The sequence below is a fragment of the Callorhinus ursinus genome, unplaced genomic scaffold, assembly GCF_003265705.2.
Source record: "Callorhinus ursinus isolate GAN/ISIS: 27379988/994484 unplaced genomic scaffold, GSC_fseal_2.0 scaffold15, whole genome shotgun sequence".
In the NCBI taxonomy this organism is placed as follows: Eukaryota; Metazoa; Chordata; class Mammalia; order Carnivora; family Otariidae; genus Callorhinus; species Callorhinus ursinus.
In genome coordinates, this window is record NW_027397077.1 from 10,428,578 (window position 1) to 10,445,741 (window position 17,164).

Genomic DNA, 17,164 nt, shown 5'->3' on the forward strand with positions numbered 1-17,164 from the left:
TTAAGCAAAGAAAGGAAGAAATGAGGCTCCTGTGCATGGTGGTAAATTATGCATGTGGAACAGAAAAGCTGAGTGAAAATGATAATTTAGGGGGCAATGGGGAAGTATTTGAAAGATCTGAAGGCGTATTTTTCTCCTTCTTTCTCCATGTATTAGAGATTAAATGATATAGACCTTTTTTCTCTTTTCACCCAGGCCTTTAAAATATTTTTTTCTTGCAATTTCTCTTCATATTACATGACTGCTCTAATTACATCTCTAGTTTTAAGATAATAGGACTGCATTTTTAATGTGCTCTCTGCTGTATCTCGATTTATGATGTCTCTCCTTCCTTACGCCTTCTGGAAAAAAATTTAACTGAGTTAATATTAAAATAAAGTAGGTGAATTAAAAGGGAATGAGCCTTTAAAAATCTCAGATCCAGCCCAAGTGCTTATTCAATGTCTGTCCTCTCCATCTCTGAAATCAAGATAGCCCCACTCTCACCTGCCTCCTTGATGGGATGCTCTACTGACTTCTAGGCATTGTTGCAATCCTAAGCTAGCCTGGTGAGGGGGAAAAAGGAAGGCTGGCCTAACATCCCCTAGAGTCTGAAGTGCATTCATCTAGAAGAGACATCATGACTGTCCCAGAGTCCACTGGTGAGAATCCAATAGTCTCTCAGCAGTTTGGCCGGCCCCCTTCTGCTGCTGTCCCTAGGAACACTGCAGGGTGTAGTGACTTTCCGAGTCCTGGCAAGCCAGGCAGGTCCTATCTTGAAGCCATTGCTGATGAATGGGTGACCTTGGGAGAGTCACTTGACATCTTGGCCTTCAGCCTCCAGATGACTCCATCTGTGTCTGGAGTGACTGATTGCCCTCCTTGGTTGTTTTCGGTGTTAGCAAATAAAACTCCATGTACCCATTTGAATATTAAATACCACCATGTCTGTGTCTCACTTTGATCTTATAGGAACTGGGCAGAAGGAAATTACAGAGATTTTAAAACCTTGACAATTGAAATAATTGGATACCATTTTGTGTTCTTATAAGTCCTTTCTTCAAGGAGCTCATATTTGAATAAAGGAAGTGAACACACAAACTCAGAACTGCAGGGCTAGGGGATAACAATGTATAAATCACTGTGGGGGTGTGGAGGAAGGCATCACTGCTTGTCTGTCTAGAATGGCAACTAGGCAGTCAGGAAGGGCTTCCCAGGTGAGGTCACGGTTGACTTGGATGTTTAAGAATGACCTGATATTCACTATATAGAGGGGCAGGGTACCAGACATTCCTCACAAAGAAAGTAGAACTCCCAAATAACTGTAAGGCCCACAGATACAGCATCAGGGTAATAACAGGGGTTCGTGCTTCCCCAATCAGCCACCGAGAACATTTATAGCTATGGAGCGTATGTACTGGGAACTCATTATATAGGTTGCTAAACGTAGGTCATGGTTGTGCTTGTTCCATCTTTTTCATTGTTACACTTTTATCAAGTGTAAAAGATGAACTAAGAAAAACGGAGTAGCAGCATTACCCTGAAGGGACAAGGCTGCTGAGGTGATGATTCAGCACCGAGGACAGCGACACACAGCCTGGCCAGCTCCAGGATCTGGTAAATCCTCTGTTGATGATACCATGGGTGTTGAATGTAGTAAGGAATGGCATTCTTTGCAAAGAGTCTGTTCCCCATGCCCTCAGGACAGTACTCAAGCCACCTTTGACCATCTGTCATAGGTTAGGATATGATACCCTTCTGTTGGAGGCCAAGTACCTGAGTCCATATTCCCTTGGTAAGACTACTTGAAGTTAGAATCAGACCATAAGGGTTCTGCTCCTGAAACAAATGGAAGTCCATGCTTGCTGTTTTCTGCCAGACAGTAGTCCCAAGGTAATAGTTTTACTCTCAATTCCTTTATATATGAGGAATTTCCATGCCTTTTCCAGGTTGTAGATAATGGACACAAGGGCCCCTTCTATAATGTGATGCACAGATACCAAATGTCCAAAATGGCTAGTTTTTCTGTTTATCAGTTGAGTGACATTAGTAGTGATATTAGCTTCCAAAATGTGTAGATGGTGGAGTGTCACTCATTTAGTACTTGGCAGGCTACTCCGCTGTCATTTGTGGTGTTTGTCCCCCCAGCAACTTAAGATAATGGATTTGGCCTTTTACTGACTTTGACAAGTAAATAGAATTTTTCCACCCTTCTCCCAATACGTCAAGCCTCAGCCAGAAGTGAAACCAAGGTGTCTGAGCCTTCGGCATGACTCTGCATATTTTATTGGAAACCTTAGCTAATGTAACCCCTTTATATTTACTTTGGAAATGAGGGCTCAAACTTGTTGAAAGAATCCTTAGATTTTATGATCATAAATTTTGATTTTTCCATTCCACCTGTCCAGGTTGTTGACTGGAAGCCTTTGCATATGGACTGGATTCCCTGAAGAGACCCAGTGGAAAGTTATATTTGTATAGTCATAGCTAGAAGGATTAAAAAGAGGCTTTTCTTGAAACCAGCTTGCCAATCCCATGTGTGATATCTCTAGTCTGAAAGAGTTTGTGTCTTTAAGATACAATTTCATATGAATATTTCAAAACAAAGAAAGAGTTAATTGTGCTCATGGACTTTTGCAGTTTGGCATAATCAGGGACAGCTTCACAAACGTGTGTCCTGTGCAGTCACACAGAGCCCCACACTGAGAAGAGCTCACCTTTGCTTTAACACTCTACTGCCACCTTGAAATTCTTAATCACCCTTTTTTTGTTTAAAGATTTTATTTATTTATTTGACAGAGAGAGAGAGAAAGAGAGAGAGAGAGAGACAGCGAGAGAGGGAACACAAGCAGGGGGAGCGGGAGAGGGAGAAGCAGGCTTCCTGCTGAGTAGGGAGCCCGATGTGGGGCTTGATCCCAGGACCCTGTGATCATGACCTGAGCTGAAGGCAGATGCTTAACTATTGAGCCACCCAGGCGCCCCTCTTAATCACTTTTGAATAAGGGGTCCTACATTTTCATTTCACATGCAGTTCCATAAATTACATAGTCAGTGCTGGGCATAATCTAGTGAGGAAAGAAAATAACAACTAGAGTACCAGGACTTGTAGAGACTTGATGAGTTCTGAGTCCATAGAGGTACAAGGGATTTTAATAGATGTTCTATCCATAATAAAGATTATGTAACTATTCTCCGTGGTAGTTAGCTTTAGCATAAGGCCAGGGAATGGTAGAACCAGATTTGAACACAAAGGCAGTTAGTGGTCTTGTGGGTCTCCAGGTGGCCTTATTCCTCACTCCCCCATACCTCCAACCATCCTTTGAGATCTAGAGCCCAGGAGGCGACAAGGAGGGGTCCTCGCCCTGCCAGGAGGCACTCACTAGACCAATGTCCTGTGTGAGATGGGATGAGGACTGCTTCTTACTCAGCTTTAGGAGGAAGTTGTGTGGGGCTGTGAGAGTTTGAGGAGGCCTGCTGGAAGCTCTTCCCACCTCACTGGGCATGAAGGAAAAGAAGGAAAGCCAGAGGCCCAACCTCAGCAGCTGGATTCCACGGGCAGGCCTGTCTTCCCTATTAGCTGAATTTAGGCCCTCTGTGCCTTCACCTTAGAGGGTTTACAAAGAGAACTTTTTATTCTTGTGTCATGAAGGCTAATGCACACACATAATTTTCTACTTTTTCGTCTTTATGTGTAGCAATCCATCCTCATAAATTCTGTTTCCCCCAGTATTTCTCACTGGAGGTAGGTTATTACAAATTGTTAGCGGTAGGAAAGGTGAAGTACCTAGAAGGAAAGGGCAAGTGTTTCTGAAAATCCTCTTCCCTGTAGAGAAGGCAGAGAGGTAATGGGTGGATACAAGGCTTAAGACCTCCTGCCAGTGGTTCGAAGGTTATATTCTAGGTGAGTGATGCCTCTCCCAGTCCTGCCATTGGCCCACATGCCACTTTCCTCCTTCCTGAAATCTAGAGATTTAAAACCTCAAATCTTTGTAACTTTGATTTTAGCTCCAGCTTAAATCTCAAGCATGTCACTATCAGAGGTCCTGTCTATAGAAAGCTTTGAATGTGAACCTCAAAGTGATCCTCCTGGTGTGTTTTCTCATCTTTTTTACAATGACACCATTGGCAGTAAGCCATTGTGCTTCCAGGCAAAGCAAATTTCTTTCTTCTTACACTCCCTGTAAGATCATGTAGGATTATAAGTAAAATGTTCTAGCAACATTTTCCCAGCATCTATTGCAACATCAGAGGTGTTACAGTCCGGTAGACAGAACACAGAGTTGGAATCCATAGAGCTGGATTCGAATTCTGACACTACTATTTGGTAGTCATATGATCTTGGGCAAAACATTGAACCTCCTTGAGCCTCAGTTTTCTCATCTATAAAATGGGGACCACTGTCTAAAATAAAATAAAAGCCCTTCAAGGACTATCAGTGGGACCAAAGCAAATAATATCAGAACCTGGTGTGGTGTGTGGTGTCTGGTGTCTGGTATGGATTGCTGCTTGATCAGGGTTGGTGGAAGCTGAAGAAAAGGTTCCATTTATTGAGTTGGATTTGTCTTAGTGACAGTGAACCAACTCAAAGACAGTTGTGGAAAACTCCTGTGGAGTTCACATCCTACTTTGGGGAAATAGAGGATAACCCCAAAGCTTAGATATAGCAGCCATTTCCATCCTCTGAATGACAAGTAGAACTCAAGCAGCTTCAACAAGCAGGGGCTGGTTTAGGGGAAAAACCATTGTCTTTTTGTAATGAGGGATCACATCAGATTAATGATTTTAAAATGAGTATTGTTCTGCCTCCTGGCCATATTTAATGTTCTAACGTCTTTCTTTTTTTTTAAACATCATCAACAGCGATATTACCATAATACTACTTCGTTTAGTATTTTTGGTTTTACAGTCATGCTGAGCCATCTAAATCGTTAAATGGACTTCATAATCTGGTATCCAGGGAGCTCCTTGGAAAGAGAAGTGCTGTTTTTTTGGCTGTGTTTTCACATTGAACTGACCGAGTACATGGAACTGGGTGTCACATTCTCTGCACGTGTGTGTGTGTGTGTGTGTGTGTGTGTGTGTGTGTGTATTTAGTCTCACTCTGGACAGTTTGACTTTGAAGAGCTAGGTTTGGGACTAGTTATATAATTTCTCTGGGCTTCCGTTTTCTGATATTTGGGGATAATGATGGATAATGATACTGGCCTCCATAGGGCTGTGGTGGAGAGGAAGAGAGAATGTAGGTAGAATGCAGAGCCAGCAGACGATGAAGGGCCCCATAAACATTAGCTGCTGCTCTTGCTGATATTATTATGCAGTGATACCTCCTCTGCTTTTTCTACCCTGAATTTGGAAGTGGAAGGTTCTAGGATGCATTCCACATCGAGGGGCTTTGTTTGGAGGAGTTTTTGATTTATTTGGGACCTGTCAGCTACCTTCTAGTGCATTCATGTTCTTGCAAGTTGTCTTTAGAATGTTGTATGTCATTGATAATGATAAAACCTGGTATGCAGTTTTTTTTTTAATTCCCTGTCAGTTAGCAGTGCCAGATGATTCAAGAGTGGGTGGCCCTTCATCCTCCCACTTCCAGAAAGTTCTTTTAAAGATTACTTGGGGGTGGAGGGGAAGACTTCTCTTTTTAACAAAAATGATGTGTTTTGACAAAAATATATCACTGTAGTGAGTTTATGCTAAATGGGAAATGCTTACTGTTACAAACAATGGTTATTTTTTCTTCTGCAAAGAGGACTTGACACTTGTTTCCCCATGCAACATGTGGGTGACAAGTTCTGACTGAGGCAGGGCAAGTGTGATCTGTACACGAATCTTTGGTAAAATCATGGAAACCACAGCAATGCCCAAACAGACTCCTGAAACCTAAAGGAGTGTGTGGGAGTCCACAGTGTGCACATGCTTCAGAGTATCGGGGTCTCAGGTCCCAGCACTGCCTCCAATATGGAGTCTTTGGTTATGTGGCCATGGGGAAGTTACTGCCTTTCTGTGCCCTGGCTTCCTCTTATCTAAGATGGGAGAAGGGTATCTACCTCACTGGGATGTTGAGGGCTTAGGGTCTGACCCATAGTCAGCTCACAATATATAGGAGCTATCACTAAATTCACAGCTGAGAAGCAGAGACCTGATGGTGGGAGTATCTCCCAATTGCCTAAGCGAGAAACCCAAACCCAGTTTTCTTTCCTGTGTCTCTTCTACTTCATCTTTCCAACGTTTTGTCTGGAATATTCCTCCTGGCTGCTTACCACATGGAGGGAACCCTTACCAGTTAAGTCTCCTGCCCAGCCTCCCTGTCTCTGGTTGTGCCTCCTTTGACCCATTTCTCATACAACCGCCAGGTTGCTCTGCCAGCAAAGCGCACCTGACCCAGTCCCTTACAGCCAGCTGTTGAACCTCACAGGACTTCAGAATCAGTTGGGGAAGTCACTTAATCGCATGTTCTGGGGCCCCACACCCCAGACTTCTAGTTCAGCACATCTGGGTTGGGCGGTCCAGCTGTTGTTCCAGGTGGTTCTGATGCGTGAGTTCTGGGCTGGAACATTGACCCATGAAGATCAAGTCCAAGCTCCTTAACACACTTCCTCAGCCTGGCTTATTTCTGTGCATGTGTCTTTGCTAGGGCATTCACTCTGTTCCCTGCCTCTGTTTCCCCTTCCATCTGGCTTCTGTGTTTTAAGATTTAGCTCTGAGAGAGACTGACACAAAGATGCGATGACAGAGATAATCAGTATCTTATCTAGTATTCATGGAAGGCTCATCATATGTTGGTGGAAGCTTTTACAAGTAGTAAGCCATTTGGTCCTCACAGCCCTCTGAGCTTAACACAGTTCTTGTCCCCACTTCCATAGATGTCGATGAAAGTGAGGTGTCAGAAGGTTGGGTAACTTGTTCCAGGGCCTGTGGCCAGTGAGTGAGGGAGGAGTCTAGGTGATCCAGGGCTCAGCCGGGTGGGTGGCAGAGGCACCTTCTGTTGGGCTTCTCTGCAGTGCTGGCTCAGGCTTTCACAGTGTCACAATGATTGGAGGACACCATTGGCTTTCTGTGCAGGGCTTGGAGATGCCGGACATCCTCCAGGGAGCAGGTCAACCCTGTTTATGGAGATATTGTCCCCTATCCCTCATGAGTAGCAGATATTCTGCTGGATGTTCGTGCAGATGAAAAACCTGATCATAATGATTTGAACCTAGAATCTAATCTAAACACACTTTTAAAAAATTTTCTGGCTTTAATAAACACTGAGTTTTCCTGGAGCATGAGCACCATAAATCATCAGTAATTATTTGGTGTTTTGGGGGAGTCACATCACTGAGGGCAACATTAATAGCCATTTAAGACACACCTGTGTCCACCTGCACTGGGAGCTGTTGAATTTTTGGTGATTCTCAGTAGAGGTACAAGCATCTGACTGTTTATGTTTTTTAGTGTAGCTGTGCCTAAGTGTTTACCTACTGAAATACATAGTACTTTATCATAAACACTTGAGTTTGATTCTCTTTTATGTGATAGGTCAGGAATATTACTGATTTAAAAAAATGTTATATGTTGATATTATCTGAATTTCATTTCAGGGTAGTAAAGGAGGCATCCCAAAATGATTGTTTAAAAAGGAGGTCTTTCGTTTTATCAGATTAAGAATACATAATCTGGCCTTTGAAGGGATAGGAGGGCAGTGAGTTCCCGGGACAGACACCTGGACACTTACGGGGTAGATCCTCATAGGAAAGTTGTTAAAATACAACTTGAGTCTGGAATGCCTTTGCTAGACTCTGCTTCCCTCCTGCCTACACATCATTGCCCTCCCAGTTCTTTTTGAGATGTTAATTTGTTGCTATGAAGATTATCTTGTCACTGACAAACGGAATCTGGAAGAATCAGCCCTTCTTATAAAGTGGTTCCTATGGTATCTGCAGGGCTTTGTCAGTTTGCGAGTTATGAATATTTATGTCTTGGAAAAAATTCCTCATTTAAATTGCATTTTCGGTAATTTCCCACTTAATTTCACATAGAAAATAATGACATTTCCAGCCTCTGCCCAGGTGAATGTCTTCAGAGATGGCAATTTTTGCACATGGGCTCAAGGGGCATCAGGATTTACCGAATTCGAAACACAGATGAGGTGCTGCTGCCTTGCAGTTGCTTCAGTAGAATAATGCAAGTGCCCAATACATTATCGATGGAAGATAAATGCCAGACATGATTATGGTAAATTAGACCTTTTGCATTATTTATGAGATCCAGTGTAGAACGTGTTTCACTTTTCCCAATTAAAGTTTATATAAAACCCATTGTGGGACTTATTAGTAAACAATTTTAAAATTTATTATACAAAGGGCCAAGTTTGAAAGGCTGTTCTAGCTCAGGTTCTCCTCATCTCCATTCGTGAGCTGTTAAGTCAGAAAAGAGGATATGTTAACAATGTTTGTGCAGTCCTGGAGAAGTTGAACGTGGGCATGGCAGGAAATGTCTTCACTGTGGCCGAAAGTCTGCCAGTCCCAGCCATGGTTACTTGAGCATCTACAGGATTGGTGTTGCCATCTGCAGCATGTCCTCGCCCTCTTCAGTTCCCAGAGACTATGGTATGCCTGAACCCAGTGTGGATCCACATTTGGCACTTTTTCCATTTCAAAACTTATCAGAAGTTCTTTTTATTCATTCATTCATTCATTCATTCTGGTACCATTTCCCCCTGTCTGGTCTTACACTGATCTCTTGGGGGGAAGCAAGGAGGATGAGCTGGTGGATAAAATTCCTTCCTTGAGCTGTGTGTCATCACAATGGGAAGTCATCATGATGACATCTTACACTTGTTTAGGATCTCACAGTTTCAGAACTGCTTCTATGTGTGAGCATCTCTGATGCACAGGCTGTTGAGAGGAGCTGTTCCACAAGCAGATGTGGACCATCGAGGGACGGTGGCTGAACAGGAGCGGTCACTGAGCCCATCCTTTACATATTCATTCCTCCATTTCCTGGTTTCCTGAATATTCTTTGGTGGGCCATGTCTGAAACACCTCCTTTCCCATTTCCCCACCGTCTCCAACCTGAAGTTAAAAGTGTCTAGCCTTTGGGGTGTCAGAGACTCACTTGAGAATCACTTTCTCAATGAGGTGAGGATCTTGGGTTTGGGTTTTGATTAGGTGAAGTGATATTGTTTGTATCTTTGGACACATTCACGATGAAAGTCAGAACAGCATGTGTGAAGTTCCAAGGAAAGAGAGACACCAGAAGCTAAATTGGTGCCTCTTTCTTATCAGACTTTTCTTTTTTTAACCTAAAAGATCTAAAAGGCTGGTTCTGTTCTGTACCTGTACATAACAAAGAAGAGGGTGAATCACTGTCTTTGTGTTTCTTTGTCTGTCTTTGTCTTTGTAATACCTAAAAGAGCCCCCATCCTAATAGGCTCCTTGTGGCTCCACCAGTCTGACCACAAGAGGTCTCCTGCAGTGAACCCACTGTTGCCGGAAAGGCCTGACTTATGTTTGCCGGTGTAGCCTTTCCAAGAGCATTTTAAAGTGTGTTGAACCCTCTTCATGCCAACCAAGTAGGGCCAGCAGCCTGGTGTGAGGCCAGAGCCTCTGGCTTCCTGTGACCTAGGGTATTTCTGTAAACCAGCTGGAGGCTGCTGGCTAGCCTCCCTCAATAGAGTGTTGATGGGCCAGCCACTCTGCAGGGCTCTCTTTGCAAATTTATACCATTTGCTCACTTTTTATGCTTCAGTTCCAGTACGTTTGGACAATGAAATTAAACTGGCCCATTTCTAGTGCATTAAATGTCTTTGTTCTCCTGCTTTGGCACTGAGCCTCACGTGGAATTGTTTAAAAGGAAGACTCTGCTTGGGAGCACAGTGGAATTCAAGGTTTCATATCTGTCAGTTCAAGGCTGTGGTTTTGCCCATCAGGCCCAGGTGGTGACTGGCTCCCTGGGTTTGCCCGGTGGCATCATCTGCAGCCCAGGCTTAGAGAGGATCTGGCCTCCCTGCAGCTAGATCCCGAGTGCATCGGTCTGGTTGGCGCCATTCATCAAAGCCTCTGTTCTTCGACTGATTTGCTGGTACTAAGTGATGGCTAGGAGCTCCTAAGTGCCTGGTTCCTTACATTTGTTGTGTAATAGAAGGCCATTGCCTTTATGAAATTTATTGCATTTCTCTTATTCCTATGCCCCTACCTTTTGTTTATGCCTCTCTTCTTCCTTTTAAGCCCTTAGGTTCCCTCTTTACTTTCTTCTTGACTCCCCTCCTCAGGCTAATGATTGTATTTCCTGTTTTGGTTTTATTATTATTTTTTTTTTATTGTGGACATCTTTAAACACATACAAAACAGAATAATAAAGTCTTCCAAGTTCAACAGTTCAACTCTTGGCCAACCCTGGTTTCATCTGTACCCCCACTATTCCCCTCCTCTGCCCCCTGCATTATTTTGAGACAATTTTCACATATTGCATCATTTTATCTCTCAGTATTTCAGTGTGCATCTCTAAAAGAGAAAGACTCTTTCTTGCTTTCTCTCTCTTTTTTTTTTTTTTGATGAAAGAATCTTAAAGGACATCACAGAAACTTGATTCTTCTGAGGCTGTTAACTGTCATTAAAAGCAACATTTCTTAAAGTGAAGTATACAAGGTGACTGAGGTGGTATGTCATAGTTAAAAAAGTATTATATATTCGTGTTCCTGAGTATACTATATGTATGGTAAGTGATACTGCTATTCCATTTGTGATATTAACATTAATAAAGTAAATCAATTTTAAAGGAAAAATATTAGGTAAATAATAGCAGAGGACAGGGGGGTCAGGAAATTATGATCTGAGGACTAAATCTAGCCTGCTGCTTGTTTTTTGAAAATAAAGTTTTATTGAAACAAAGTCTCTCTCGTCTGTTTACATATTGTTTATGGCTGCTTTCATTCAACGATGACAGAGTTGAGCAGTTGTGACAGAGACTGTCCTACAAAGTTGAAAACATTTACTACTGGCTCTTTACAGAAAAATGTTTGCTGACCCATGGTATAGGAAGTAGGAGGATAGAGCTTATATCACAACCTTGGCCCATAAATAGCGAAATGTGGGAAATGCCAGTCAGACCCAACCGCTTGCTTGCTTTGTGTCTGATGTAGCTGAGACTCAGATGTAGCAAACTCAGGGGTTTGCTGTGAGTCGCACATTTGGGGGTGGTGTGGGGAGTTCATTCTGCAGCCCACTCTCTCAGCTCCCATCCCTGGGCTTTTCCCACCATAAGATCCTGCCCCAGGCTTTGTCCTATTATCTCTAAGCATTTCACATTGGTCTCCTGTTGGGCAGTTGTTCATTCCAGAGCAGACATAATTTCTAGTTTTTAGTAATTTAGTATAAAATGCTTTGTATTAAGTCTGTGTTGCTGTAGCCCCTCAAATTATTATACTGACTAGGAGAAAAGTAATTTCAAAGACATAAGAAGGGTATTTGTGAAGTTGAATAATTTACCACCAAATAAAATACACTGAGGGCTTCTGAACATAGAATGCTGAGCTGATGTTCTCTGTGATATCAATTTCATCTCCTAGCTTTCGTGGCAGACATCCAGCTGGGAGGAAAGCACCAGGTAAAATAAAATGTAAAAGATCTTTAGCATGTACTTGTGATTTTCTTATTTCAGTATCCACTCCTGCCATAATTGTCAGAGCAGGTGCAATGCTGTAGGGAGAACTGTTCCTGGGTGTTATATTTCATATTGTTCTGTTACTTAGGGTCCAATAGCCATGAAATTATATTGACCCATAGACTTTTTTGATGTTTTCCCATTTTTTTCACAATTTAGGCAAGTATTTGGGAAAATAGGAATATTCTCTGGCTGAGATTTCAAGATTTTGGTGTGAAAATATTTTCCTTATCGATAGTTCAAAATTATTATATTTTGCGGGAGACACAATTTGCTAAAATGAGTCTGTGCTATACTTTGAAATGCGCAGTCTGATTTGATAGCCATGGGGCCACCTCTAGCTACAGAGTACTTGAAATATGGATGGTGTCCATGGAGATGCTGTATAAATGTGAAATAAATCTTGGATTTTGAAAACATAGTACAACAAAAAGAATGTGAAATATCTCATAATTTAAAAATATTGATTACATATTGAAATGGTAACACTTTGGATGTATTGGATTAAACCAGGTATGTTATTGAAATTGGTTTCACTTTTTTTACTTTTATTTTATTTATTTATTTATTTATTTTTAATTTTATTATGTTATGTTAGTCACCATACAATACATCATTAGTTTTTGATGTGGTGATCCACGATCCATTGTTTTCGTATAACACCCAGTGCTCCATGCAGTACGTGCCCTCCTTAATACCCATCACTGGGCTATCCAATTCCCCCTCCCCCCTCCCCTCTAAAACCCTGTTTGTTTCTCAGAGTCCATAGTCTCTCATGGTTCATTTCTCCCTCCAATTCGCCCCCCCCAATTTTTCCCTTCCTTCTCCTAATGTCCTCCATGGTATTCCTTATGTTCCACAAATAAGTGAAACCATATGATAATTGACTTTCTCTGCTTGACTTATTTCACTTAGCATAATCTCCTCCAGTCCCATCCATGTGGATCTAAAAGTTGGGTATTCATCCTTTCTGATGCCTGAGTAATATTCCATTGTATATATGGACCACATCTTCTTTATCCATCCATCTGTTGAAGGGCATCTCGGCTCTTTCCACAGTTTGGCTATTGCAGACATTGCTGTTATGAACATTGGGGTGCATATGGCCCTTCTTTTCACTACATCTGTGTCTTTGGGGTAAATACCCAGGAGTGCAATTGCTGGGTCATAGGGTAGCTCTATTTTTAAATTTTTGAGGCACCTCCACACTGTTTTCCAAAGTGGCTGTACCAACTTGCATTCCCACCAACAGTGGAAGAGGTTCCCCTTTCTCCACAACCTCTCCAACATTTGTTGTTTCTTTCCCTGTCCATTTTTGCCATTCTGACTGGTGTAAGGTGGTATCTCAATGTGGTTTTTATTTGAATTTCCCTGGTGGCTAATGATGATGAACATTTTTTTCATGTGTCTGTTAGCTATTTGTATGTCTTCTTCAGAGAAGTATCTTTTCATATCTTCTGCCCACTTTTTGACTTGATTATTTGTTTTTTGGGTGTTGAGTTTGAGAAGTTCTTTATAGATCTTGGATACCAGCCCTTTATCTGTAGTGTCATTTGCAAATATCTTCTCCCATTCCGTGGGTTGCCTCTTTGTTTTGTTGACTGTTGCCTTTGCTGTGCAGAAGCTTTTTATCTTGATGAAGTCCCAAAAATTCATTTTTGCTTTTGTTTCACTAGCTTTTGGAGATGTATCTTGAAAGAAGTTGTTGTGGGTGATGTCAAAGAGGTTACTGCCTATGTTCTCCTCTAGGATTTTGATGGATTCCTGTCTCACATTGAGATCTTTCATCCACTTTGAGTTTATCTTTGTGAATAGTGTTAGAAAATGGTCGAGTTTCATTCTTCTGCATGTGGCTGTCCAATTTTCCCAGCACCATTTATGGAAGAGACTGTCTTTTTTCCATTGCATGTTTTTTCCTGCTTTGTCAAATATCATTTGACCGTAGAGTTGAGGGTCCATATGTGGGTTCTCTATTCTGTTCCATTGGTCTATATGTCTGTTTTTGTGCCAGTACCATGCTGTCTTGGTGATCACAGCTTTGTAATATAGCTTGAAATCGGGCAACGTGATACCCCCAGCTTTGTTTTTCTTTTTCAACATTTCCTTGGTGATTCGGGGTCTTTTCTGATTCCATACAAATTTTAGAATTGTTTGTTCCAGCACTTTGAAAAATAACATTGGAATTTTGATCAAGATGGCATTGAAGGCATAGATTGCTCTGGGTAGCATTAGACATTTTAACAATGTTTATTCTTCCGATCCATGAGCATGGAATATTTTTCCATCTTTTTGTGTCTTCTTCAATTTCTTTCATGAGTGTTCTGTAGTTCCTAGAGTATAGATCCTTTGCCTCTTTGGTTAGGTTTATTCTGAGGTATCTTATGATTTTTGGTGCTATTGTAAATGGAATCGTTTCTCTAATTTCTCTTTCTACAATTGCGTTGTTAGTGTATAAGAAAGCAACTGATTTCTGTGCATTGATTTTGTATCCTGCCACATTACTGAATTGCTGTATGAGTTCTAGTAATTTGGGGGTGGAGTCTTTTGGGTTTTCCATATAAAGTATCATGTCGTCTGTGAAAAGAGAGAGTTTGACTTCTTCTTTGCCAATTTGAATACCTTTTATTTCTTTTTGTTGTCTGATTGCCTTTGCTAGGACTTCTAGTACTATGTTGAACAATAGTGGCGAGAGTGGGCATCCTTGTCGTGTTCCTGATCTTAAGGGAAAGGCTCTCAGCTTTTCCTCATTGAGAATGATGTTCATTGTGGGTTTTTCATAGATGGATTTTATGAACTTGAGGAATGTTCCCTCTATCCCTATACTCTGAAGAGTTTTAATCAGGAAAGGATGTTGTATTTTGTCAAATGCTTTTTCTGCATCAATTGAGAGGACCATATGGTTCTTCTCCCTCCTCTTATTAATATGTTCTATCACATTGATTGATTTGCGAATGTTGAACCACCCTTGCATCCCGGGGATAAATCCCACTTGGTCGTGGTGGATGATCCTTTTAATGCATTGTTAGATCTTATTAGCTAGGATTTTGTTGAGGATTTTGGAATCCATATTCATCAGGGATATCGGTCTGAAATTCTCCTTTTTGGTGGGGTCTTTGCCTGCTTTGGGGATTGAGGTAATGTTGGCCTCATAGAATGAGTATGGAAGTTTTCCTTCTGTTTCTGTTTTTTGAAACAGCTTCAGTAGAATAGGTATTATTTCTTCTTTGAATGTTTGGTAGAATTCCCCAAGGAATCCATCAGGCCCTGGACTCTTATTTTTTGGGTGGTTTTTGATCACTGCTTCAATCTCGTTACTGGTTATTGGCCTATTCAGGTTGTCAGTTTCTTCCCGTTTCAGTCTTGGCAGCCTATAGGTTTCCAGGAAGGCCTCCATTTCATCCAGATTGCTCAGTTTATTGGCATATAGTTGTTGATAATAATTTCTAATAATTGTTTCTATTTCCTTGGTGTTAGTTGTGATCTCTCCCCTTTCATTCATAATTTTATTAATTTGGGTCCTTTCTCTTTTCTTTTGGATAAGTCTGGCCAGTGGTTTATCGATCTTATTAATTCTTTCAAAGAACCAACTTCTAGTTTCGTTGATCTGATCTACTGTGTTTCTGGTTTCTAATTCATTGATTTCTGCTCTAATTTTAATTATTTCTCTTCTAATGCATGACTTAGGCATCGTTTGTTGCTTTTTCTCTAGTTCTTTAAGGTGTAGAGTTAGTTGGTGAATTCGGGATTTTCCTATTTTTTTGAGTGAGGCTTGGATAGCTGTATATTTCCCCTTTAGGACCGCCTTTGCAGTATCCCATAGGTTTTGGACTGATGTGCTTTCGTTCTCATTGATTTCCATGAATTGTTTAAGTTCTTCTTTGATTTCTTGGTTGACCCAAACATTCTTGAGCAGAGTGGTCTTTAGCTTCCAAGTGTTTGAATTTCTGCCAAATTTTTTCTTGTGATTGAGTTCCAGATTTAAAGCATTGTGGTCTGTGAATATGCAGGGAATAATCTCAGTCTTTTGGTATCAGTTGAGACCTGATTTGTGACCCAGTATGTGGTCTACTCTGGAGAAAGTTCCATGTGCGCTCGAGAAGAATGTGTATTCTGTTGTTTTAGGGTGGAATGTTCTGTAAACATCTATGAGGTCCATCTGGTCCAGTGTATCATTCAAAGCTCTTGTTTCCTTGTTGATTTTCTGCTTAGATGATCTGTGCATTGCTGAGAGTGGAGTATTGAGGTCTCCTACAATTAACGTATTGTTATCAATATGACTTTTTATTTTGGTTAACAGTTGGCTTATGTAGATGGCTGCTCCCATGTTGGGGGCATAGATATTTACAATTGTTAGATCTTCTTGTTGGATAGACCCTTTAAGAATGATATAGTGTCCTTCTGTGTCTCTAATTACAGACTTTAGTTTAAAATCTAATTTGTCTGATATGAGAATTGCTACCCCAGCTTTCTTTTGAGGTCCGCTGTCATGGAAGATGGATCTCCATCCCTTCACTTTGAGTCTGGATGTATCTTTAGGTTCAAAATGAGTCTCTTGTAGGCAGCATATGGATGGGTCCTGTCTTTTTATCTAATCTGCAACCCTGTGCCGTTTTATGGGAGCATTTAGGCCATTCACGTTGAGAGTGATTGTTGAAAGATATGAATTAATTGTCATCATGTTGCCTGTGAAGACGTTGTTTTTATAGATTGTCCCTGTATATTTCTGTTGTGTATCACTCTTGGGGTCTTTCTCCTTTTATAGAACCCCCCTTAATATTTCTTGCAGGGCCAGCTTAGTGGTCACATATTCTTTCAGTTTCTGCCAGTCATGGAAACTCTGCATCTCTCCATCCATTCTAAATGACAGCCTTGCTGGATAAAGTATTCTTGGCTGCATGTTCTTCTCATTTAGTACCCTGAATATGTCTTACCAGGCCTTTCTGGCTTGCCAGGTCTCTGTGGATAGGTCTGACATTATTCTGATGTTCCTCCCTCTGTATGTAAGGAATCTCTTCCCCCAACTGCCCTTAAGATTGTTTCCTTGGTTCTAAGATTTGCAAGTTTTACTATTACATGCCGGGGTGTTGGCCTGTTTTCCTTGATCTTGGGAGGGATCCTCTCTGCCTCTAGGAATGTTTGTTTCATTCCCCAGATTAGGGAAGTTTTCAGCTACAATTTGCTCAAATACATCCTGTAGTCCTCTCTCTCTCTCTCCACTCCCTCCAGGATTCCAACTATTCTGACATTAGAATGCTTCGTGGTGTCACTTATTTCTCTGATTCTATTTTCATGGATTCTGAGTTGTTTTTCCCTGGCCTCCTCTCTTACCTTTTTATCTATTATATTGTCCTCCAGGTTGCTTATTCGTTCTTCTGCCTCACTTACCCTAGCTGTTAGATTATCTAGATGGGATTGGATCTCATTGATAGCATTTTTAAGTTCTGCCAAGTCAGTTTTCATTTCTGCCCTTAGAGACACTATGTTGCCATTAATTGATTTCTCCATTCTAGCCATTGTCTTCACAATTGCTAGCCTGAATTCC

General features: G+C 41.3%; 1 protein-coding gene and 1 long non-coding RNA gene across 3 annotated transcripts in view; both read left to right on the forward strand.

Annotated features, from left to right (window-relative positions):
• LOC141374243 (uncharacterized) overlaps positions 1–2,499 on the forward strand; it is a 29,451-nt gene extending 26,952 nt beyond the window's left edge. For both annotated transcript variants that reach the window (XR_012380988.1, XR_012380987.1), the window contains exons 2-3: positions 1,479–1,596; positions 2,388–2,499. This is a non-coding gene — a long non-coding RNA (uncharacterized lncRNA). The remainder of the gene's footprint in view (positions 1–1,478; positions 1,597–2,387) is intronic.
• CACNA2D3 (calcium voltage-gated channel auxiliary subunit alpha2delta 3) overlaps positions 1–17,164 on the forward strand; it is an 876,446-nt gene that overhangs the window by 60,613 nt on the left and 798,669 nt on the right. The gene's annotated exons all lie outside the window — the stretch shown is intronic.